The following is a 25,029-nucleotide window of genomic DNA, read 5'->3' as shown; positions in this document are numbered from 1 at the left end:
CACCAGAGTCTTATACAACTGCAGCATGACCTCAGGACTCCGGAACTCAATTCCTCTACCAATAAAAGCCAGTACGCCATATGCCTTCTTTACTGCACTATTTACCTGGGTGGCAACTTTAAGAGATCTGTGTACATGGACACCAAGATCCCTCTGCTCTTCCACACTACCAAGTATCCGACCATTAGCCCAGTACCCCATCTTTTTGTTACTCTTACCAAAGTGCATCACCTCACACTTAGCTGCATTGAACTCCATTTGCCACCTTTCTGCCCAGCTCTGCAGCTTCTCTATATCCCGCTGTACCCTGCCACATCCTTCCTCACTGTCTACAACTCCTCCGACTTTCGTGTCATCCGCAAACTTGCTCACCCAACCTTCTAACCCTTCCTCCAGGTCATTTATAAAAATGACAAACAGCAATGGTCCCAAAACAGATCCTTGCGGAACACCGCTAGTGACGGCACTCCAAGATGAACCTTTGCCATCAACTACTACCCTCTGTCTTCTTCCAGCCAGCCAATTCCTAATCCAAACTTCCAACTCACCCTCAATGCCATATCTCTGTATTTTCTGCAGGAGCCTACCATGGGGGACCTTATCAAACGCCTTACTAAAATCCATATATACCACATCTACCGCTTTCCCCTCATCTATGTCCTTAGTCACCTTCTCAAAGAATTCAATAAGGTTTGTGAGGCATGACCTGCCCTTCACAAAACCATGCTGACTATCCTTGATCACTTTATTCTTATCCAGATGTGCATAAATCCTATCCCTTACAATTCTGTCTAGGACTTTGCCCACAACAGAAGTGAGACTCACTGGACTATAGTTACTAGGATTATCCCTACTCCCCTTCTTGAACAAGGGAACCACGTTTGCTAGCCTCCAGTCCTCTGGCACTACTCCTGTAGACAAAGAGGACACAAAAATCAAGGCCAATGGCTCTGCAATCTCCTCCCTTGCTTCCCAGAGAATCCTAGGATAAATGCCATCAGGCCCAGGGGACTTATCTATTTTCACCCTTGCCAGAAATTCCAACACCTCTTCTCTACCTATCTCAAAGCCATCCATTCTACTTATTCGTGCCTCAGTATTCATATCGACAACAATGTCCTGTTCCTGAGTGAATACTGACGAAAAGTATTCATTCAGTGCCTCCCCAATCTCTTCAGCCTCCACACGCAACTTCCCATTACTATCCTTGATTATCATGACTTTATCAGAAGGAAGTCACAGCAATGCGTTTGATTGCATTAGTTTGAGCAGGTCGATTATTTTGTTTTGTAGGAAGGCCTTTGAAAAGGTTTCCACCTGGGAAACTGAAAAATAAAGTAAAACCTCACAATACGGAGCATAACTTGACAAGTAACAACGAAAATTGTCTTAGTGGCAGGACGCAGAGGGTGATGAGAGAAGGCTGTTTGTGTGACTGGAGACCAGTGTCCTCTGGTGTACCACAGGGATCAGTGCTGTGTCTCTTATTTTATTCACAAAAAAAGGATGTGAATATGGAGGGGGCTAGGTGGAGAGTGGGGGAGGTGTGACAAGTAAGTGTATGTTTGACATAAAGATTGGCTGGGTGGTTAGCAGTGAGGAGGAAGGCATTAAGTTACAGGAAGATGCAGAAGGAATGGTCAGATGGGCAGATCAATGGCAGATGGAATGTAACCTTCATAAATATGAGGTGATGCACTTTGGGAGAAGGAACCAGGCAGAGGAGGACTCAATGAATGGCAGCACACTGGGAAGCTCAGAGGGTGCTTCTCCACACATCCCTGAATGTGCCTGGACAGGTTAATGGGCTAGTTACGAATTGGACCTTTGCTGTTGTGTTTCCTAATCAGGGTGTAATTATAAGAGCTACACAGGGCTTTGGTTCGGCCAAAATGGAGTACTGTATGTGGTTCTGGGATCCACATTCCAGGAAGGATGTGATTGTACTGGATGAGGGTGCAGAGGAGATTCACCAGGATGTTCCCTGGGATGGAACATATCAGCTATGGAGAGAGGCTGGATAAGCTCAGGTTGTTTACTTTGGAGCAGAGAAAGCTGAGGGGTCCGTGATTCAGAAGGATAAGATTATGAGGGACATGGACAGGGTGGATAGACAGCAGCTGTACCTTTTAGTCCGAGGGTCAAGAACAAAGGAGCACACTTTTAAAGTGAAGAATTTGAGGTTCAGAGAGGATTTAAATTTTTTTTTCACCAAGTGTGCGTTGGGTTCTGGGATTACTTCCTGAGAGGGGAATTATCACGAGTAAACTCACGATCGTTAAAAAGTACTTGGAAGAGCACTTAGAAATATTATAACATTCCAGGCTATGGGCCTGATGTAGGAAAGTGGGACTAATATAGATCGTGCTGTCTTTCTGTTGGCACAGTCTATGCTCCTGTGGGTGGATAGTGTGGAAGGTCAAATATTGAGCAGTTTACGGCAGGAATTGATGAGTTTCTGAAGAGTATATTCACAAGGGTTATAAGAGTGAACTGTAATCACTTGTTAAATTATGTCAATGTGAGTAATAATGGAAAACAAGTGCAGCTTCCTTACAAACTGAAACCAGACAATGGGCAATGGGAAACAGGGAAATGGCAGAACTATGAAGCCACTACCTCAGTTCTGTCTTCACAGAACTTTCTAACAATACTAGGAAAACCAAGTCTGGTGTGGGAAAATGATGTAGTACATGGAACATAGAACATAATAAGTGAATGCTTCCGGAGAAATTATAGGGAGTAAAAATAATGGACATAGACAACTAACATAGAATTTATGAAATGGGAATTAAGTTACAGAAACAGACTGGGAGACAAATGAAAGAGAAGCAATGGATGTAAAACATTTGGATTTTCAGAAAACTTTTGGTGAAGCTCCAAGCCCAGTTTACAAAATCAAATCTGAGTGGATTGGGGGCGAATATATGGCCATGTTTCTATAATGGGACAGCTGGCAGGAAACAGTGAATAGAAATAAACAGATTCGTCAAGAAACAGCCTGACATTGTCTGTAAGGTATGATTATGTGAGTATGGCCATGTCCCAGACTCCCCATCACCTTCCTCGGATATCTCCTGTCTCACCAACAGGACAGACACAGCAGAAGTGACGGTACAGTGGGATACAGTTGGAAGGGAATTGCTCTGGGAGTCCTCAAAAGTGACTCCGTATCTCACGAAGTCTCATGGCGTTAGTTTACACATGGGAAAGGAAAGCTCCTGCTGATTACCATGTACCAGCCTCTCTCAGCTGATGAGTCAGTACTCCTCCATGCTGATCAACACTTGGAGGAAGCACTGAAGGTGGCATGGGCGCAAAATGTACTCTGGTTGGGGGATTTAGATGTCCAACCACTAAGAGTAGCTCAGCTGCAGCATTACTGATTGAGCTGGTCGGGTCCTAAAGGATTAAAAGGCTAGGCTGGGTCTCCGGCAGGTCATGAAGGAACCAAGAGGAAAATACATACTTGACCATATCCTTACTAATCTGCCAGGTGCAGAAGTATCTGCCCATGTCAGTATCAGTAAGAGTGACCTCCGCATAGTCATTGTGAAGACAAAGTCCCACCTTCACACTGAGAGTAACATCTATCATTTTGAGTAGTACTATTACTGAGCTAAATAAGACCAACTTCAAACACATCTTGCAGCTCAAGTCTGGGTTTCCATAAGGTGCTGTATGTCAGCAATAGCAGCAGGATTGTACTCCAGTGCAATCTCATGGCCTGGCAGATCCCCGTCACAGCAATTACCATCAAGCTAGAGAATCAACCTTGGTTCAATAGAATGTGCAGGATGGCAGGAGCTGCACCAGCCATACCTGACAATCAGGTGCTAGACTGGTGAAGCCACCAAACAGGATTATGTGTGCGCCAAACAGCATAAGCAGTAAGTGATAGACAGAGCTTAGTGATCCCACAAGCAACGGTTCAGATCTAAGCTCTGCAGTCCATCTACTTCTTGTTGAGAATAATTATGGACAATTAAACAAGTCATTGGAGGAGGAGATTCCACAAGTATCCCCATCCTTAATGATGGAATAGCCCATCCCTTCAGTGCAAAAGATAAGGTTGATGCATTATTTCGTCAAAAGGACATCTTCAGTCAAAAGTGCTGAGTTGATGAAATATCTCAGCGTCCTAAAGTGATCCTCAGCAATTCAGTTACCAGTCCTCAGCCAATTCGATTCAGTCCACGCAATATTCAGAAACAGTTGGAGGCACTGGACACTCCAAAGGGGACACATGGTGACAACATTCTGGCAATTGTACTGAAAACGTGTACTGCTGAACTTGTCACTGACCTAGCTAAACTGTTGCAGTATCATTACAACAACATGGAAAACTACCCAAGTATCCCCTAGACATAAAAAGCAGAACAAATCCAATCCGGCCAATTACCACCCCATTAGTCTACTTTCGATCATCAGTAAAGCGATAGGAGGTGTCAGTGCTTTCAAGCAGCACCTGCTCAGCAATGTCCTGGTCAATGACGCCCAGTTAGGGCTCCACCAGGGCCACTCAGCTCCTGACCACATTACCTTGGTTCAAACATGAACACAAGAGCTGAATTCCAGTGGTGGGGTGAGAGTGACAGCCCTTTAAAACAAGGCTGCCTTTGACCAAGTGTGACACCAAGGGGTGTTAGTAAAACAGGAACCAATGGATATCAGGGCAAACTCCCTGCTGGTTAGAATCATACCTTACCAGTCGGAAGATGGTCACGGTTGATAAAGGCCAGTCAACTCAGCTCCAGGATAAATCTGTAGGAGTCCCTCGGGCAGTGGCCTAGGCCCAAACATCTTCAGGGCTGCTTCATCAATGACCTTCCCTCTATTATAAGGTCAGAAGTGGGGATGGTCACCAATGATTGCACCATGTTCAGCAACATTTGTGGCTCCTCAGATACTGAAGCAGTCCATGTCTAAATGTGACAAGATTTGGACAGTATCCAGGCTGACGTGTGGCAAGTAATATTGATGCCACACAAATGCCAGACCGTGACCATTACCACTAATATGCAATCTAACACTGCCCCTTGGCATTCAATGGTGTTACCATTTCTGAATCCACAGTGGACTGCAGAGGTTCAACAAGGCATCTCACCACCACCTTCTCAAGGGCAACCAGGGACAGGCAATAATTGCTGACCCAACCAGTCACATCCAGATTCACGAAATAAATATTATTTTAAAAAAAACAGAGGAAGGTTGCTGAGATATCACAGAGATCGGTGCTCGGGCCCCAGCTGTTCACAATACCCATTAAACATTTGGTTGTGGGAATCAAATGCAATATATCCGAACCTGCTGACAGAACTAAAGGATGTTGGATTGCGAGTAGATGAGGAGGTTGTAAAAACGCTTCAAGGTGACAGACAAGTGGAGTGAATGGGGAAATACGTGGCAGATGGAGAGCAAGGTGGGTAGAGGTGACGGTGTGTCCTTTGATTTGAAGCTTATCGTTTGAAACAGGATTGTTTGAAACATGTTGATCTACAAAGGGACGAATGCTCCTTTTTGTTGTCTCCTTCTACGCAGCCCTCCGAGGTCTCTGCAGCACAGTGAGGTCTGAACCCAGAAGGCAATACTGGGAATGGCATTGGCACGCTGCCCAGCGTACATAGTCCCACCAAGTGGGGAGCTGTAACATTGCAAAGGATTTAGATATCCCTGTAGACCAGTCACTGAAAACAATATTGCAGGAGAATAAAGCAGTTAGGAAGGTAAATGGGTGTTGGCCTTCATTTCAGGAGTAAGGGTGTCTTACTGCAGCTGTACAGGGCCTTAGTGAGACCCCATCCCCAACATTGTCCAGTATTGTGTGCAGTTTTGGTCTCTGTACCTAATAAAGGGCAAACCTGACATTGAGGGAGAGCAGTGAAGGATGACCAGACTGATCTCTGGGATGACGGGCTTGTTGTGGGAGCAGTGTTTGGGGCGACTGGGCCTGTATTCTATGGGCTTTAGGAAAATGATGGTGATCTCAGTGAGATATATAAAACTCTGGCAGGGTGAGACAGATTGGAAGCAGGGATGATAATTCCCCAGGCTGTGGTGTCAAAAACAAGGGGCCACAGTATTAGATACAGACAGGCTATTCTGCATTGAGATGCCAATAAATGTCTGCCCTCAGAGACTGGTGAACCTGGGGAATACACTCGAACCATGACACTGAATATAAATACGGATTTAGAGACAGTCGAGATATGATGGGAGAGCAGAAGTACGGTGTGGGAATAAAGGGCAAGTCATCATTAGATTGCATTGGGTAGCAAACTCAATGGACCAAATGGACTACTGCACTTGCTAATTTATAGCTTCCCAAGGTTAATCACATTAACGGATATATTCATTGCGTGGGAGAAGTGCATTGCAGAGGTATTTGAACATGAATGACAATGAGGACGGCTCATTGTGAGGTATGGCCTACTCCATTCCCGATGTTTCTGTGCAGTCTGTGGGAAAGCTGTGTAAATGCTGTCACAAGCTCTCAGATGTTAGGAAGAAGGTCTCAGAAGGGTCAACAGGACTGTGTTCCTGTTCCCTTTTTCCGATACTGAGGCTGGGACCGGGTGTTCTCTCCGGGTTTATCCTTTAAGACCTCGGAGCAGTTTGATACAATAGAGTGTCTTGCTTGGCCGATTCAGAGATCATTGAAACGTTTTATCACAAGTATAAGTGTCTGCAGTCATAAATAATCATAGATAATCATAGATAACAGCCTCCAGTCTGACAAGTATCCTTCCACTAAACCCTCTACTTCCTACCATCAAGCCAACTGTGTATCCAATTGGCCTGTTCCCCCAGCATTTCACGTGATGTAACCTTCCAGCGCAGCCTGCCATGTGGAACCTTAACAAATGCCTAACTGAAATCCATGGAGACTACGTCTACAGCTCTGTCCTCGTCAACCTTCCTCATAACTTCATCAAAGAACTCTAACAAATTTGGGAAGCATGATCTCCCACTCACAAGTCTATGCTGACTGCTCCGAATCAAACCCTTTGTAAGTAATGGGTTCAGACAATGGTATGCTGTCCTTCATTGTAAGATTATTCGAGTACATAAGTAAAGCCATCTTCCTGCTGTTGTAGAGCCTTGCTGAGAGAGCATTTGGAGCACTCTGTACAGATTTAATCTCCTTTGTAAGGAATGATCTCCGTACCACAGATAAGGGTGATGGTAACATGAGGATAGAATAAAGAAACTGGGTGTTTAATCTGTAGAGCTGTGAGAGATGAAAAAATGGTGACGCTGAAACAAGAGGAGTGGCAGCGATCACTTATTTCCAAAAGAGACATTGATAGGGAGAGAAATTCCATACTTTACCCAGGATTGATTGGTGTGATTTATTGTCACGTGTACCTCAGTCCAGGGAAACACTTTGTTTATGAGCAGTGGAGACAGATCATAGTAAGCATGGCCAGACAGATCATAGGGTGGAAATAGACTTGAACAGAGTAAGGCATACAGGTTACACTGAACAGGACATGCACTAGACAAGGTCAACATGAACAAGATCACCATTATTTGAACTTAGAGAATCCATTCATCAGTCTAACGTGACTTTCCTAATAGTTTATTTGCCTAAATTAACTCTCCCCATGTTATTGTGCAGTCGGCGAGTGAACCCTGTACTTAACATCAGGTTATTCACAATCCCCAACAGCAGCCACAGTACCTTCCATCTGAAACAGGTAGCCATTCCCACCAGCTTCGCCTTACATAGAGAACACCAGGCTGTCTTCTTGGAGATGGAAGGTGCCTTCTTGAGACTTCACATAAGACATACGGTTTCCCCCCTCACCACTAGAAAACCACGTTAAAGTCCCATCTGTATATCATAAGCAACGGAGCCACGAGGAACAACGTGGAGCAGTCTGTCTGTGCAGCCTCTGCCCCACTTGTTCATCATGTTAGAGCATCAATCTGGAGACACTTAAGACTGCCGATGCTGGAGATCAGGGTAGAACCTCGATTGCTGGAAAAGCACAGCAGGTCAGGCAGCATCCGAGAAGCAGGAGAATCGATGTTTCGGGCATAAGGCATTCATCAGGAATCAGCATCAATTACCTCATTCTGCCCCTGTGCAAGTGCTTTGAGGTGGGAGTGGCCTCCTACTGTTCCTGTGTAAGTGACTCAAGGGACTGAATGGCTTCTTCCTCGTCCAATTAGACAGGGCCAAGTGCCTGACTGGTTACCCCTGGCTCCTGTTTCACAGCTCGATGTGCTGACAAGTGTGATGATGCTGCAGCTTTAAGAGGTCATTTTTATCCTGGTTTCTTTTAAGAGAGAGATTGAACGATCGTTACCAAGCTGGCTAGTTAAGACCACTTGAGTAACAGCTAGGGAGACCTTAGATTAATTTTAATGAAGCCTGAATGGGTGTGGCCAGCTCTCACAGATTAGGATCACTGGGTTTTGGTTTCTCAGTAACATCAGAAACTATTGGCGTCTCAACAGAGTTGGAAGCTTCAAGGAATGTCTCCTGGTTGCTACCCTCTCTGAATTTTCTCTTGATGCTGTTTTCTATTCCTGAATGTTCCTTTTTGCCAAGGGCTGTGTTTATGGGAGTTTCGGATGTTGGACTAGTTCATTAGTAATAGCTCCTAGATCTATTATTCTGTTTAGTTGCCCAATAGAATTACGTTATTCTAAATTCCTCTTTCTTTGGTTTTGTTTTATCTTCCGTGTTTAAGTAGATGGTGTTTCGCTGACCATCGAGTAGTTTGACCTGTCACATTGCATCTGGAACAGACACTTTCCATTTCCTTTAAAATAAGAAAACATTAGAGTCTCGGCTACCGCCTTGAAATATTTTCGAGGGGCTCTGGTGTGCCCCATCACACTAGACTCCTTCTCTTCCTGAGTAATAGGCTGGAGGCACTGAATGGGCTGTCCCTGTTCTACTCTAATACTGTCAATAGGCTGAATGGCATCCTCATATTCCTGTGAAACCAGCGTTAGGTGCTGAATGAACTCTTGTTTAACTGTGACAATGTACAGTGTCAGGAAGTGCTGTTACATGAATGTTATGAACACTTTAACAGCACATGCCTCAATGGAGTCTGGGTCTTGTTGCACATTAACACAAACCAGTTCAGGAACTGACGGTGGATAAAATACTCTGAACATTGTGGAATCTTCAGTGACCATCCCCACTTCTGACCTTGTGGTGGGGAGGATGGGGTGTGGTGGTGGTGGCAGGGAGACATTGATGAAGTAGCTGAAGATGTTTGTGAAGTAGAAGCTACCCTGAGGATTTCGCACAGAGCTGACCCAGGACTGAGATGATGACCATCTTCCTTTGTGCCATGTTTGACTCCAAACACTGGAGAGTTTACTCTGATTCCCATTAAGTCCAGTTTTGTTAAGCTCCTTGATGTCAATAAAAGTCAACCACTGCCTTAATATTGGGGCCAGTCATTTTTACCTGAACCCTTGAGTCAACCTCTTTTGCTCATATCAATAGGCCATGATATAGGAGCATCAAGTGTTTTCTTCAAACAGGTGGGATTGAATGGCAGGATTTCTCTTCTCAAGAGTGTTGGGGTGCTAGCTGACTGAACGTATTTGAAGAGGAGGTAGATGGATATTGACCTGCCAGAGAGTTGAGGGCTATGAGGAATTGGGTTTGAAAGAGGATTTGAGACAGAGAGCAGATCAGTCATGATCTTAGTGAAGGGCCAAGCAGGCTTGGGGGGTGAACAACATGCCCCTGTTTCTGATGTTCTCCCATTCTGTTATTGGAGAGTTAGTGGGTGTTATTTTCATGGATGTTCTGTTATTGAATGTTTCAGTCAGGGAGACCAGAGGATTTTGTGAGCCATCGATGGGTGAGGTATGTGGGCTTTATTCACAGTGAATCTGGGTCTACAACATGACCAACAAATGACTCACAAGTTGCAGAGAGGGGAAGCTCTGTAAAGAGAGATGAGAGGCCTCTTTCATACCCAGCCTGGGTTTTCCAATTACATTTCGCAAATCATGTCAAACCGTGTGGGACAGTCTTGAAGGGCCGAATGGTCTCCTCTGTTTCAGTGCACCAAGTTATAGGAGTAAGTAGCGTCCAACTGTTCCTGTCTAGCAGGTTTGAGGGGCTGAATGGAACACAGAAACATGGGACTGAGGAGCAGGAGTGGGTCATTAGATACTTTGAGCCTTCTGCACCAGGCACTAGGATTGTGGCTGATCAGGTTGTGGACTCAGCCTCACTTTCCTGTTTGCGTCCCATTGTGCATGACTCACTTCTCTGTCAAATATTTACCTAACGCAGCTTTCAATCAACATGAACATCAAGGCACGATAAACTTCCAGCGAAGAGAGTTATGACTTGAAAGGTCCTTTCAGAATTTTTTGTCATCCCTCTTATAGACTCAGAGAGTCATACAGAATGGAAACAGACCCATTAGTCCACTCTGTTCACGCCGATCACATATCAAATCTGATCTAGTCCCATTTGCCAGCATTTGGTAAATATCCCTCTTCTTTCAGATACTTTTTAAATGTGCGATTTTAACCGCCTTCAGCACTTCCTCTGACAGCACTTTCTGTACACACACCACTCTCTGTGTGAAATATTTACCTTCAGGTCCCTTCTAAATTATTCGCCCTCTCACCTTCAACCTAGCCCTCTTGTTTTGGAACACCATATCCTGGTGGAGCAGAGTGTGGCTGTTCAGAATACCCATGCCCCTGATGGTTTTATAAACCTCTATAATGTCACCCTTCAGCCTCTGACACTCCAGGAGAAAGCACCTCAAACTAATCAACCTCTCACTAAAGCTCAAACCTCCAGTCCTGGAACATCTGGGTAAGTTATTTCTGCAGAAAACTGAATTGTACGCAGTATTCTTAAAGTGGCCTCACCAACATCCTGTACAGATACAACATGCCACCACAACTCCTATACTCAATACTCTAATTGATTAAGGCAAATGTGCTAAATGTGTTCTGCACCACTCTGTCTACCTGCGACTCCACTTTCAAGGAACAATATACTTGCAGCCCTATGTCCCTTTTTTCCACAACACTCCCCAGGATCTCACATTAAGTGTATAATTTCTGCCCTGATTTACCTTCCCAAACTGCAAAACCTCGTCTTTATCTAAATTAAACTTCATCTTTCCATCCTTGCCCCTTTGACCCATCTAATTGCGGTCTTGTTGTACTCTGAGATAATCTACTACACCACCTTTCTGATGTAATCTGTAAATTTACTAACTATTGCCCCAATATTCACATCCAAATCCTTTACATTAATGATGAAATGCAGTGAACTCAGTACTGATTCTTACAGCACACTGCTGCTCACAAGCCTCCAGTCTGAAAAATGCCCCTCTTCCTTCAAGCCAATTGTGACTAGCTTCTTCTGTAGCCCATGTGACTGAAACTTACTAATCTATTGACCAATCAGAATGAAATACTAGCTATGAAGAGAGGCTGAGTAGGTTAGGTTTATTTTCACTAGAAAAAAGGAGATTGAGGGGGGACCTGATTGAGTATTACAAAATCATGAAGGGTATAGCCAGGGTGGATAGAGACAAGCTTTTTCCCAGGGTGAAGGAATCAATAACGAGAGGTCGTGCTTTCAAAGTGAGTGGTGGAATATTTAAGGGGGATACACGCGTTAAGTACTTCACACAGAGGGTGGTGGGCATTTGGAACGCTAGCAGATGTGGCAGAGGCAGGCACGGTAGATTCATTTAAGATGCGCCTGGACAGATGCATGAGTAGGTGGGGAGCAGAGGGATACAGATGCTTAGGAATTGGGCGACAGATTTAGACAGTACATTTGGATCGGCTCAGGCTTGGAGGGCGAAGGGCCTGTTCCTCGGCTGTAAATTTTCTTTGCACTTTGTTCTTTAAATGAACACCTTGTTGAAGTCCATTAGACAATGTCCACCAAACTGTCTTCATCAATCTTCTTTGTCACCTCTTCATAAAACTCAACCAAAATAATGAGCCATGATTTCCCATGCAGAAAGCCACGTTGTCTCCTCCGATCAGCCCTTGCCTTCCCAAATGTATGTAAATGCTATCCCTCAGAATCCCCTCCAACAACTTACCCACCACTGACATCAGGCTCACCGGTCTATAGTTCCCCGGCTTTTTGGGGTCACTGTTTCCTTTTCTAGTCCCACTCCTCCACTGCTCACAACAAATGTTAAATGTAACCAGTTCGGTGATATGGCCGAAGATATTTGTCTCACACTGGGTCAGGGTCAGTTTTAGGAATAAGTCAGGCTAGTTTCTTTAATCTGCTAAAACAACATGTTTATGATCCAGAGCAATGTTACTCAAACTATGATGGAAAAATGAATGGCAAACTGTTTGGGTATTGCAATTATATAATCAATATTTCCCTGTTTAAAACACTGAGACACACACATACAAAATCTCTGCAACTTTAACTTGAAAGAACTTTGTCCAGATATTATTGGAACACGTGACAAAGGAAAATTGCAAGATTGGCCACAAAGTTATTCTGCTTCCGAAGATATGGTACTCACACAAGCTGCTAGCAATGGGATTTCATCCTGGGAGAGTTGGATTTGGCTGAATTCCCTTTGTTTTAGGCAGTGAGTAGATTCCAGTGAATTCGTGTTAGGGATCATCCAAAGGGCAGCACGGTGGTTAGCACTGCTGCCTCACAGCACCAGGGACTTGGGTTCGATTCCAGCCTTGGGTGACTGTCTGTGTGGAGTTTGCACATTCTCCCCTTGTCTGTGTGAGCTTCTAATGGGTGATCCAGTTTCCTACCACAAACTGTGTAGATTCGATGGATTGGTCACGCTAAATTGTCTGTAGTGTTCAGGGATTTCTAGGTTAGATGCATTAGTCAGGGGTAAATGTTGGGAAAGTTGGTATGGACTTGTTGGGCCAAAGGCCCTGTTTCAGCACTGTAGGGATTCCATCAAAATACGAATGGTAACGATGACTTCAGAGATTTTTTTTAGCTCACACACATTGCTGTGATAAGTAACAATGAAGGAGAGAGAGTGTAATAGGCCATTCCTTCTCAGGCAGATTACATTTTCTCCCTCTCTGAGTTGAATCACACAGTAATGTCATCCTCTCCCAAACTGGACCATGTGAGGTCTCCTTGTACATTGTCCAAACTATGTCTCCATCACATTCCCTGTTCCATGTAGGTGCATCATTGCTGCTGTCATACACAGAGCCATCCCCTGAGCAGAAAATGGTCTCGGTCAATTTGAAGATATGGTTATATGTCCCTGCGTCATTAAAAAATAAAAATGTTTAATTTATTCAGAATACCTGTGTTAAAATGAATGCATTTGTTCAAGAAATACAGATATTGCTGGACAATCTCGGCAGGTCTGTCAGCATCCAGGTGCCTTTTAAATGCTGTCGTTGTACCAGCCTTCACCACTTCCTCTGGCAGCTCATTCCATACGCACACCACCCTCTGTGTGAAAAGAGGCCCTTTCGGCCTCCTCAAAACTTTTCCCCTCTCACTTTCCACCAATGCCCTCTAGTCTTGGACGCCCCTAACCTGGGGAAAAAAAAGCCCTGACTACTCATCCTATCCATGACCATTCTGATTTTATAAACCTTTACTGCTGCGAAATGTGACTCCAATCAACATCAAATGGCTGGACTTTCAGTCATCCCGGGCCTAAATTCTGAAATGCAATACTGACACCTCTTCCATCTCCATCAAGTCACAATGCTAAATCCATTTTAATCAGTTTGTTCAGATGTATCATGAGACACTTCTGTGGGTTTTACACCTCGACCTTTGTGCCCAGAAGAGGTCTCACCAATATCCTGTACAACCTCAACATTGACGTCCCCATTCCGATACTCAAAGGTCTGACCAATGAAGACAAGTGTATTAAACACTTTCTGCACCACACTATCAATATGAGATGCAATTTTTAAAGAATTAAACCTGACGGCCTAGGTTTTCTGTACTACAGCACTGCCAAAGGCCCTGCTTTTAATTGTATAGGTCCTGTTCTTGTTTGATTTACCAAATCCAATGCCTCTCATTAATGCAAACTAAACTCCATCTGCCACCCCTCAGCCCAGTGTGTGATATTACTGCCACCTCTCCCTAGCATCACTCAGCAATACCCATAAAGCTGTAACATTATTCTCCTGTGTGTTTGTTCATCAGACTGCCCTTACATGCTGGGATATACCTCTGCAACAGGCAGGACTTGAATCCAGGCCTTCTAGTCCAGAGCTAGTAACACTACCACACAAGTTCAGGAATTGGAATCAAATCCAGAGCTCTGGCTCAGAGACAGGGACACTTCCCACTACACTACCATACCCAGATTTTGAGTCATATTTTAGTGCCCACTTTCAGCTCGGTGTGGATTTATTATAATCAGGTTCCCATTACTGAATTACTGTATTATTAAACAAATGCAAGATATTTGTCTCAACTGTAGGATATTGAGTGTATATGCTATGCTATCGAAATTAACTATGACCATCTTTAATTGCTATTATCTGACATCTGCATTATTAAGGAAAGAAATCTTGCACTCACACTCTGCCCAATGAAGGGTCTCAAGTAGATATTTATTACTGAACACCAGAGATGAAGGAAGAGCTTAATTTCTTACCCCAAAACACCGATCACTATTACCCACCTCTAAAGTGCGACTGCCCTCTTCCTAAAACCATGAAATGATACCAAGCCGCTGATTACTGTCCAGCCTCTCCTCCCCACTGACTGTGTCTGCAATGTGTCCCTCCTCCCCCTAACCACACAAGGCAAACCAAGCTTTGTGAAAATCAAGGCAGGAGTGTGCAGGCTTCCTGGAGAGGGATGGGCATTTTAAAATTGAAGGGGTACGGTGAGGTGGCAGTAATATCACTCACTGGGCTGAGGGGTGGCGGATGGAGTTTAGTTTGGATTAATGCGAGAGATTGGATTTGGTAAATCAAACAAGAACAGGACCTATACAATTAAAAGCAGGGCCTTTGGCAGTGTTGTAGAACAGAAACCTAGGCCATCACGTTTAACACTTTAAAATTTGCATCTCATATAGATAGTGTGGTTAAGAACGTGTTTAGCACACTTGTCTTCATCGGTCAAACCTTTGAATATCGGAATTGGGATGTCATGTTGAGGTTGTACACGATATTGGTGAGACTACTTCTGGAATACTGTGTTCAGTCTGGTCACCCTGCCCGCCCATTCCATAGGCACACCACCGTCTCCGTGAAACAGCGGCCCATTAGGTCCTATCTCACCTTAAGCCTATGTCCTCTAGTTTTGGTCTCCCCGTACCCTAAGAAAATACCTTGACTATTCACTTTGATATTACTGACCTTGATATTATTAAGCTGGAGAGGGTTCAGAAGAGATTAACCTGGATGTTGCTGGGAAAGGAGGGATTGAGCTATAAGGAGAGACTGGATCGGCTGGGATTTTTTTCACTGAAGAATATGAGATCAAGCAGTAACTTTACAGAGGTTTATAAAATAATGGGGGGTACAGAGAAGCTGAAGGGAGGGCTGATGTCTTTTCCCTAGAGTTGGGGATTCAAAACTGAGGGATATTTTAAGGTGCGAGGAAAAAGATTTACAAAAGTCATGAGAGGTAAATATTTTAGACAGAATCTGGCTTGTGTGTGAAATGAACTTCCAGAGGAAGTGGTGAAAGCATAGAAACATAGAAAAATACAGCTCAGTACAGGCCCTTCGGCCCTCGATGTTGCGCCGAACGAAGCCTACCTAACCTACACTAGCCCATTAACCTCCATATGCTTATCCAATGCCCGCTTAAATGACCATAAAGAGGGAGAGTCCACCACTGCTACAGACAGGGCATTCCATGAACTCACAACCCGCTGAGTATAAAATCTACCCCTAATATCTGTCCTATACCTACCACCCCTTAATTTAAAGCTGTGTCCCCTAGTAACAGCTGACTCCATACGTGGAAAAAGGTTCTCACTGTCAACCCTATCTAAACCACTAATCATCTTGTACACCTCTATCAAATCTCCCCATCCTTCTTTTCTCCAATGAGAAAAGTCCGAAGTTCCTCAGCCTTTCCTCATACGATCTTCCTACCATGCCAGGCAACATCCTGGTAAACCTCCTCTGCACCCGTTCCAATGCCTCCACATCCTTCCTCTAGTATGGCGACCAAAACTGCACACAATACTCCAGATGAGACCGCACCAGAGTCTTATATAACTGCAACATGACCTCAGGACACCGGAACTCAATTCCTCTGCCAATAATGCCCAGTACACCATATGCCTTCTTCACAGCACTATTTACCTGGGTGGCAACTTTCAAAGATCTGTGTACATGGACACCAAGATCCCTCTGCTCATCCACACTACCAAGTAGTCTACCATTAGCCCAGTAATCCATCTTCTTGTTACTCCTACCAAAGTGAATGACTTCACACTTAGCTACATTGAACTCCATTTGCCACCTTACTGCCCAGCTCTGCAACTTATCTATATCGCGCTGTAACCTGCCACATCCTTCTTCGCTGTCCACAACTCCACCGACTTTCGTGTCATCCGCAAACTTGCTCACCCAGCCTTCAAGTCCCTCCTCCAGGTCATTTATAAAAATGACAAACAGCAATGGTCCCAAAACAGATCCTTGTGGAACACCGCTGGTAAATGCGCTCCAAGATGAACCTATACCATCAACTACTACCCTCTGTCTCCTTCCAACCAGCCAATTCCTAATCCAAACCTCTAATGCACCCTCAATGCCATACCTCCATAGTTTTTGCATTAGCCTGCCATGGGGTACCTTATCGAACGCCTTGCTATAATCCATGTACACCACATCTACTGCTTTACCCTCGTCCACTTCCTTGGTCACCTTCTCAAAGAATTCAATAAGGTTTGTGAGGCACGACCTGCCCTTCACAAAACCATGCTGACTATCCTTGATCACATTATTCCTATCCAGATGTTCATAAATCCTATCCCTTACAATTCTCTCTAAGACTTTGCCCACAACAGAAGTGAGACTCACTGGCCTATAGTTACTCGGGCTATCCCTGCTCCCCTTCTTGAACAAGGGGACCACATTCGCTATCCTCCAGTCTTCTGGCATTATTCCCGTAGATAACGATGACATAAAAATCAAGGGACACAATCAAGGAAAGCAGGGACAGTTACAACATTTAAAGGACATTTAGATGAGTCCATGGATCAGACATCAGTTTGGATGGTGCTGTGAGCAGCTGCCCTCTCCCTTCCCCTCTCTGAATGAATCCCTGTTGGTTTTCACCCTCTGCCAATGTCTGTGCAGTGGCGTGTGGAGGCCAGCAGAGGGTGGTATTGTATCACTCTAAGCATCACAGAGACTGCCAGACCTGCCCCACACACAGACACACAGATGCACACAGCAATTGTTAGGACACAACATTGAGCTCATCTGGTAATATAAACTAAACATAAAGAAACGCTCAATTTGCCTTGTAAACTGTTAAGATATGAGTGACTGAGAACTCCCAAATTCCACTGTTTAAATAAAAACATCAATTTATTTTTTAAACTCTGAAACTGAACATTTTACATCAACTATTCACAACTCTGAGACCCCCTTTCTTTAACTGCTTATTACCCTACTCCAACTTTACAGAAATGCACTGTTTCAAAAAGACATCTATTAAAATTACACAAACGTAATTTCAAAACCATACAGCAGCTGTTGTTTCATCTGACCTCACACCAAAATCCTTTTTTCCCATCTTTCCTGGGAAGACTGGCTCATGTGACAGGATGCTATCGAAGTGTCTGCATTTCAGCATTCTGCAACCTGGGAACACATCCTTCCATGACACTGTGTCTCAGTCTCCCCCTCTCTGTCTATACCGCAAACCCCTCCCAACTGGTGATATTTAAACTGATTCCCCCGCCATCTCTCTGTCTGGCAGTGATGCTCACACCCACAGCACCCCCTTGTCAGTGCACAATGGAGATATGGGGCTGTAAATGGATGGGAGCTGCACATCCTGTCACTTCCAGCATGGGCTGCAAATTTCCCCACACTGGGCAGGGATCGAACACAGTGTTACTGAGCAATGCACTGGGGTGGTGGACACAGTCCTACATGCGGGGAGGGTAACTGCTCCTGGGTTACAGATAAATGCACTGGGGTGGGGTACACAATCCTACATGTTGGGAGGTTAACTGCTCCTGGTTTACAGATCAATGTACTGGGGTGGGGTACACAGTCCTACATGCTGGGAGGTTAACTGCTCCTGGTTTACAGATCAATGTACTGGTGTGGGGTACACAGTCCTACATGCTGGGAGGGTAACTGCTCCTAGGTTACAGATCAATGTACTGGGGTGGGGTACACAGTCCTACATGCTGGGAGGGTAAGTGCTCCTGGGTTACAGATCAATGCACTGGGGTGGGGTACACAGTCCTACATGCCGGGAGGGTAACTGCTCCTGGGTTACAGATTAATTCACGGGTGATCACTGCACATGCTGCTGTGCTGGTCAGACCATCTGTGGTTTATAGATAATGCAATGATGTGGTCAGTACAGCTCCCCGTGCTGGATGGATATGTGGCCTTTGCACAGTACATCATGTTAGTGGGGTGGAGAGGGGGGAAGGTGATGGACAGGTCACGGAATTCCTCGGAACGTTCTGTCCCCAACATTCTATAACTGCCATTCCCCGGAACGTTCTGTCCCCAACATTGTTTGTGAACGGCCGGACGTCAGTGAATTGAACAAACGATAAGATCCCAAGGGAAGAGATCCCTTTCCAGGGAGAAGGAGACACTGTTCCGAAGGCCCCTCAGGCAGTTAAAGGGGTGAATACGTTTTCCCTGTGTTTACATTTCTCCACGACACAGGATCGACCACAATTTAGACCAAAATACAGGAATTCACAAACTCCATTTGTCTTCAGGAAACTGGGAGAGAATCCTTCAGGACAGTAACGTTTCCACCCTCTGTATTAGGAACTGGGAAGGAGTGACCTGTGTCTGCTCTCGAGTGATCGAATGTGTGGGAATGTTCTAGAAACCATCTGTCCTTATGGATGTGTCTCTGTGTGTTTGGGGAAGGAGGGTTTCTTGTGGTTTATGTCACATTTTTGTCAGTAATTCCCACCATCCCATTTGTTATTCCCGCTCCAATTATTTTAATAAATCATTGAATACAGGGACACATTTGAAAACCTCATTGTGTCCCCAGTCAAACGGGTCCCTTTGCCTCCAGGCTGATGGATAATGGGTTTGTTTTCCTTCCTCACAGTTAATGTAGTGACCATCTACGTCCTGCTTTATAAAGATTGTGGATTGTCTCCATGTGTCAGACGTTATCTGGGGGCCATGGCAGCGGCGGATCTCCTGGTCATTATCCTCGACCTGATCCTGAGACACATTCCCATTGTTTATGTGGAACGGTTTTATTTCCTGAAGGACTCCGTCCCCGTGTGTAATATCCACGCCGTCCTGCTTTATGCAGCCACTGACTGCTCTGTCTGGTTTACCGTCACTTTCACCTTTGATCGGTTTGTGGCCATTTGTTGCCAGAAGCTGAAAAGTAAATATTGCAGTGAGAAAACGGCGCCTGTGGTTCTGGGAGCAGTGACTGTGCTGAGCTGTTTAAAGAACATTTTCTGGTATTTTATGTTCACGGCTCGGTATTGGCTGGGGAAACGCCCCTGGTTTTGTGATGTAACAGCCGGTGTTTATGACTCCATTGTCTGGGTCACAATCGAGTTCCTCCACAACATTCTAACCCCATGTGTCCCATTTCTCCTGATTCTGCTGCTCAATGTTCTCACCGTCAGACACATTTTAGTGACCAGCAGAGCCCGCAGGAGACTCCGCGCTCAAACCAATGGGGACGCTCAGTCTGACACTGAAATGAGAAACCGAAAAAAATCCATCATTTTACTGTTTGTGATCTCGGCCAATTTCATCCTGTTATGGTCAATGTTAATGCTGTATTCTATATGGAGCCGGATGTTGTTTCTTGGGTATTACTCTGTGAATCTCCATCCCTTTGTGGGGGAATTGGGCTTCATGCTGCAGCTCCTCAGTTGCTGCACAAACACCGCGATTTATGCCGTGACCCAGACTAAGTTCAGGCAGCAGCTGAAGAATGTGCTGAAATATCCCTTCACCCAAATCCATCCATCCATCAAATTCCCTCATTAATCACACCATCTGGGATTTTCTCATTTCAGTTCAGTGTTTCAGCGATGGAGCAGCCTGTCGCTATGGTAACAGACTGAGGGTAGCACTGCTTTGTCCATCCTTATCCCACAGGGGGCTACAGGGAAACATTTCAATGTTTCTCACAACTCAGGGGCCAGTGAGAAAAGGCACCATCCCACTGACTGTATCCATCACTTCCATTTGTAAACAATAAAAATATTGATTAAAGCGTGCCGAGCAGCAGAGTGACCGATGTTGTTGTGTGTCTCTGTGTTGGAGAAGCTGAGCTGGAGAGAGACAGACTCAGCCCCAAGTCCTGGGCCTCAGGGAAGAGGAGGGCACCGCGCCCTGAGCTCAGGAGCTGGGTGTAACTGCCTCTGACCCACCACGTCAGCCTGGACTCCCCATTACCTCTCCCCTACTCTTTCTCCTCAATTCTCTCACTTTCAGCACACACTCTCTTTCTCAACCCTCTCCCTCATCCCCCGCTCTCTACATACACACACCCCCAACCACGGTTTCTCCACCTGCCTCCACTCTTCCCACTCCCCCTCTCTCTCTCATGCCGTCGCTGTCTCCCTCCCACAATTCCATCTCTACGACATTTTCCCCACCTCCCACATCTCACCCCCACCCCCACACGCAGACTGACCCCCAAACACCCCCAGTCTCTGGGTCAGAGGGAGAGACAAGGATCAGGGAGGCAGAGTATGTCAGAGAGAGAGGGAGGGAGGGAGGGACAGGAGGGAGAGAGATTCAGTCAGAGGGAAAGAGAGGGAGGTTGGAAGAGAGAGATACCGAGGGAGGGGGAGAGCGAGAAGGGGGAGAGAGAGAGAGAGATAGGGTGAGGGAGAGACACGGGAGGAGATAATGAGATAGGGGCGAGAGAGAGTGAGACTGAGAGGGGTGAGGGAGGGGCCAAGAGGTAGAAAGACAGAGAGAGAGAGAGGGGCGACGAGAGAGAGAAAGGAGCAAGAGAGATAGGGAAGGCGAGATAGAGAGAAAAAGACAGGGCAGAGAGAGAGAGAATGAGGGGGCCAAAGAGAGACAGGGGTTGGGAGATGGGGCAAGAGAAAGCGGGATGGCTGGAGAGAGATAGAGGAGGGAAGAGAGAGAGATAGAGGTGAGAAGAGAGAGAGTGTCGAGAGAGGGAGGTAGAGAGAGACAGAGAGAAAGACTGGATGAAAGAGAGAATGGGCGAGAGAGAGAGATGGTGAGAGAGAGGAAGGTCACAAAGGAGAGAGGGGTGTGTGAGAGGGCGAGAAAGAGAGGGAGGGGGGCGGGCGAGAGAGAGAGGGAGGGAGGGAGCGAGAGAGAGAGAGAGAGAGGGAGGGGGCGAGAGAGAGAGAGTGAGGGGTCAGAGAGAGGGAGGGGGCGAGAGAGAGAGGGAGTGGGACGAGAGAGAGAATGGGAGGGCAGGCGAGAGAGAGAGGGAGGGAGGGGGGCGAGAGAGAGAGTGAGGGGGCGAGAGGGAGAGAGAGGGGGGATGAGAGAGTGAGAAGGAGAGGTACGAGAGAGAGAGGGAGGGGTGAGAGAGAGGGAGGGGGCGAGAGAGAGAGGGAGGGGGAGGAGAGAGAGAGGTAAGTGGGTGAAAGAGAGAGAGAGGGGTACGAGAGGCAGAGGGAGAGGGGTGAGAGAGAGGGATGGAGGGGGTGAGGGAGAGAGAGGGAGGTGGGCGAGAGAGGGGGGGCGAGGGAGAGAGGGGGAGGGGGCGAGAGAGAGGGGGAGGGGGCGAGAGAGAGGGAGGGGGACGAGAGAGAGAGGGAGGGCGGCGAAAGAGAGAGAGGGAGCTACAGAGAGGGAGTGGACGTGATTGAGAAATAGGGGCGAGAGAGAGAGGGCAGGGGTGTGAGAGAGGAGGAGGGATACGACAGAGAGAGGGAGGGGGGTGAGAGAGAGAGAAGGAGGGGGACGGGAGAGAGAGGGAGGGGAATGAGAGAGAAACAGGGAGGGGGAAGAGAGAGGGGGAGGGGGGCGAGAGAGAGAGCGAGTCGGAGCGAGAGAGAGAGAGTGAGGTGGGATGAGAGAGAGAGGGAGGGTGGCGAGAGAGGGAGGGAGGGAGGGGGGTTAGAGAGAGAGGGAAGGGGCGAGAGAGAGAGCGGGAGGGGGCGAAAGAGAGAGAGGGAGGGGGCGAGAGAGAGAGAGAGAGGGAGGGGTGAGAGAGGGACGGAGAGGGTGAGAGAGAGAGGGAGAGGGTGGGAGAGAGAGGGAGGGCGCGAGAGAAAGAGGGAGTGGGTGAGAGAGGGAGAGAGAGAGGGAAGGTTTGAGAGAGGGAGAGGGAGGTGAGCGAGAGAGAGAGGGAGGAGCGGGCGAGAGAGAGGGAGGGGGCAAGAGAGAGAGAGGGGCTGGCGAGAGAGAGAGGGAGCGAAAGAGAGAGAGGGAGGGGGTGAGAGAGAGAGGGAGGGGAGCGAGAGGGAGAGGAAAGGGGGTGAGAGATAGGGCGGTGCGAGAGAGAGAGGGAGGGGACGAGAGTGTCAGAGAGGGAACGGGTTGAGAGAGAGGGAGGGGAGCGAGAGAGAGAGGTAGAGGGACGAGAGAGAGAGGGAGAGGGTCGAGAGAGAGGGAGGGGGTAAGAGAGACAGAGGGGGAGCGAGATAGAGAGGGAGGGGGCGAGAGAGAGAGGGAGGGGCGAGAGAGTGGGTGGGTGAGAGAGTGGGAGGTGGCGAGAGAGAAGGAGGGAGGTGGGGCGAGAGAGAGAAAGAGGGAGGGGGCAAGAGAGAGAGGGAGGAGGCGAGAGAGAGTGAAAGGATTGTGAGAGAGAGAGAGCGAGGTGGGTGTTTTGGAGAGGGGGGTGAGAGGGAGGGAGCGAGGGGGGGCGAGAGCGAGGGAGGGAGGGGATGAGAGAGAGAATGGGAGGGCGGGCGAGAGAGTGAGAGAGGGAGGGTATGAGAGAGAGGGAGGGGCATGGGAGCGAGACAGAAGATGGGAGGTGAGAGAAAGAGAGGGGGGCGAGAGAGAGAGGGAGGGGGGAGAGACAGAGGGAGGGAGACGAGAGAGAGAGAGGCGGACTGAGAGAGAGAGGGAGGAGGTGTGAGAGAGGGAGAGGTAGGAGAGGAGAGAGAAGGAGGGGGACGATAGAGAGAGAGGACAATAGAGAGGGTGGGGGGTGAGAGAGAGAGGGAGGCGGCGAGAGAGAGGGAGGGGTGAGAGTGGGAGGGGAGTGAGAGAGAGGAACGGAGGACAGACGAGAGAGACAGAGGGAGGGGGTGAGAGAGAGAGGGAGGGGGACGAGAGAGAGAGGGAGGGGGACCGAGAGAGAGAGAGAGCGGTACGGGGTGTGAGAGAGAGAGAGGGAGGGGGCAAGAGAGAGGGAGGGAGAGAGAGAGGCAGGGGGCGAGAGAGAGAGAGGGAAGGGGACGTGAGAGAGAGGGATGGGTGAGAGAGAGACGGAGGGGGACGAGAGAGAGAGGGAGGGAGGGTGAGAGGGGGTTCGAGAGAGAGAGGGATGGAGGGGGCGAGAGAGAGAGAGGGAAGGGGATGAGAGAGAGAGGGAGGGGTACGAGAGAGAGCGGGCGAGAGAGAGAGTGAGGGGGATCAGAAAGAAAGAGGGAGGGTGCAAGAGAGAGAGAGTGAGGGACAACAGAAAGAGAGGGAGGGAGGTGTTGAGAGAGAGGGAGGGGGCGAGAGAGCGAGAGGGAGGGGGAGCGAGAGAGTGGCAGGGGGCAAGAGAGAGAGGGAAGGGGACGAGAGAGAGAGGGACGGGGCGAGAGAGAGTGGGAGGGGAGTGAGAGAGAGGAACGGAGTGCAGGCGAGAGAGACAGAGGGAGAGGGGTGAGAGGGAGAGGGAGGGGGACGAGAGCGAGAGAGAGGGTGGGGGTTAGGAGAAAGAGAGGGAAGGGGAGGAGAGAGAGAGGGAGGGGAATGAGAGAGAGAGGGATGGGGACGGAGAGAGAGAGTGGGAGGGGGTGTGAGAGAGAGAGGGAGGGGGAGAGAGAGAGAAGCAGGGGGCGAGAAAGCGAGAGAGGTAAGGGGACGAGAGAGAGAGGGACGGGGTGAGAGAGAGACGGAGGTGGATGAGAGAGAGAGTGAGGGAGAGTGAGGGGGGGACGAGAGAGAGGGACGGAGGGGGCGAGAGAGAGAGAGAAGGGGATGAGAGAGAGAGGGAGAGGTACGAGAGAGAGGGCGAGAGAGAGAGGGAGGGAGGATGAGAAAGAAAGAGGGAGGGCGCGAGAGAGAGAGTGAGGGGCAACAGAGAGAGAGGGAGGGAGGGTTTGAGAGAGGGAGGGAGGGAGCGGGAGGGAGGGAGTGAGAGAGAGAGAGGGAGGGAGGCGGGAGAGTGAGAGGGAGGGGTTGATAGAGAGAGAGGGAGGGGGACGAGAGGGAGAGGGAGGGGGATGAGAGAGAGAGGGATGGAGGGGGGTTTGAGAGACAGGAAAGGGGGTGAGAGAGAGAGGGAGGGGGACGAGAGAGAGAGAGAGGGAGGGGGTCGAAAGAGAAGGAGGGAGGGGATGAGAGAGATGGAGAGGGAGGGGGCAAATGAGGGAGGCGAGAGAGAGAGGGAGGGGGCGAGAGAGAGAGAGGGAGGTGGGGTGAGAGAGAGAGGGAGGGTGGCGAGAGAGAGAGGGAGGGGGGTTAGAAAGAAAGGGAGGGGGAGAGAGAGAGGCAGGGGGCAAGAGAGAGAGAGAGGGAAGGGGACGAGAGAGAGAGGGACGGGGTGAGAGAGAGACGGAGAGGGACGAGAGAGAGGGAGGGAGGGTGGGGTGGGCGAGAGACAGGGACGGAGGGGGCGAGAGAGAGAGAGAGAAGGGGATGAGAGAGAGAGGGAGAGGTACGAGAGAGAGAGGGACGAGAGAGAGAGAGGGAGGGAGGATGAGAAAGAAAGAGGGAGGGCGCAAGAGAGAAAGAGTGATGGGCAACAGAGGGAGAGGGACGGAG

The sequence above is a fragment of the Chiloscyllium punctatum genome, chromosome 18, assembly GCF_047496795.1.
Source record: "Chiloscyllium punctatum isolate Juve2018m chromosome 18, sChiPun1.3, whole genome shotgun sequence".
Lineage (NCBI taxonomy): Eukaryota > Metazoa > Chordata > Chondrichthyes > Orectolobiformes > Hemiscylliidae > Chiloscyllium > Chiloscyllium punctatum.
Note: the sequence above shows the minus strand (reverse complement) of the source record.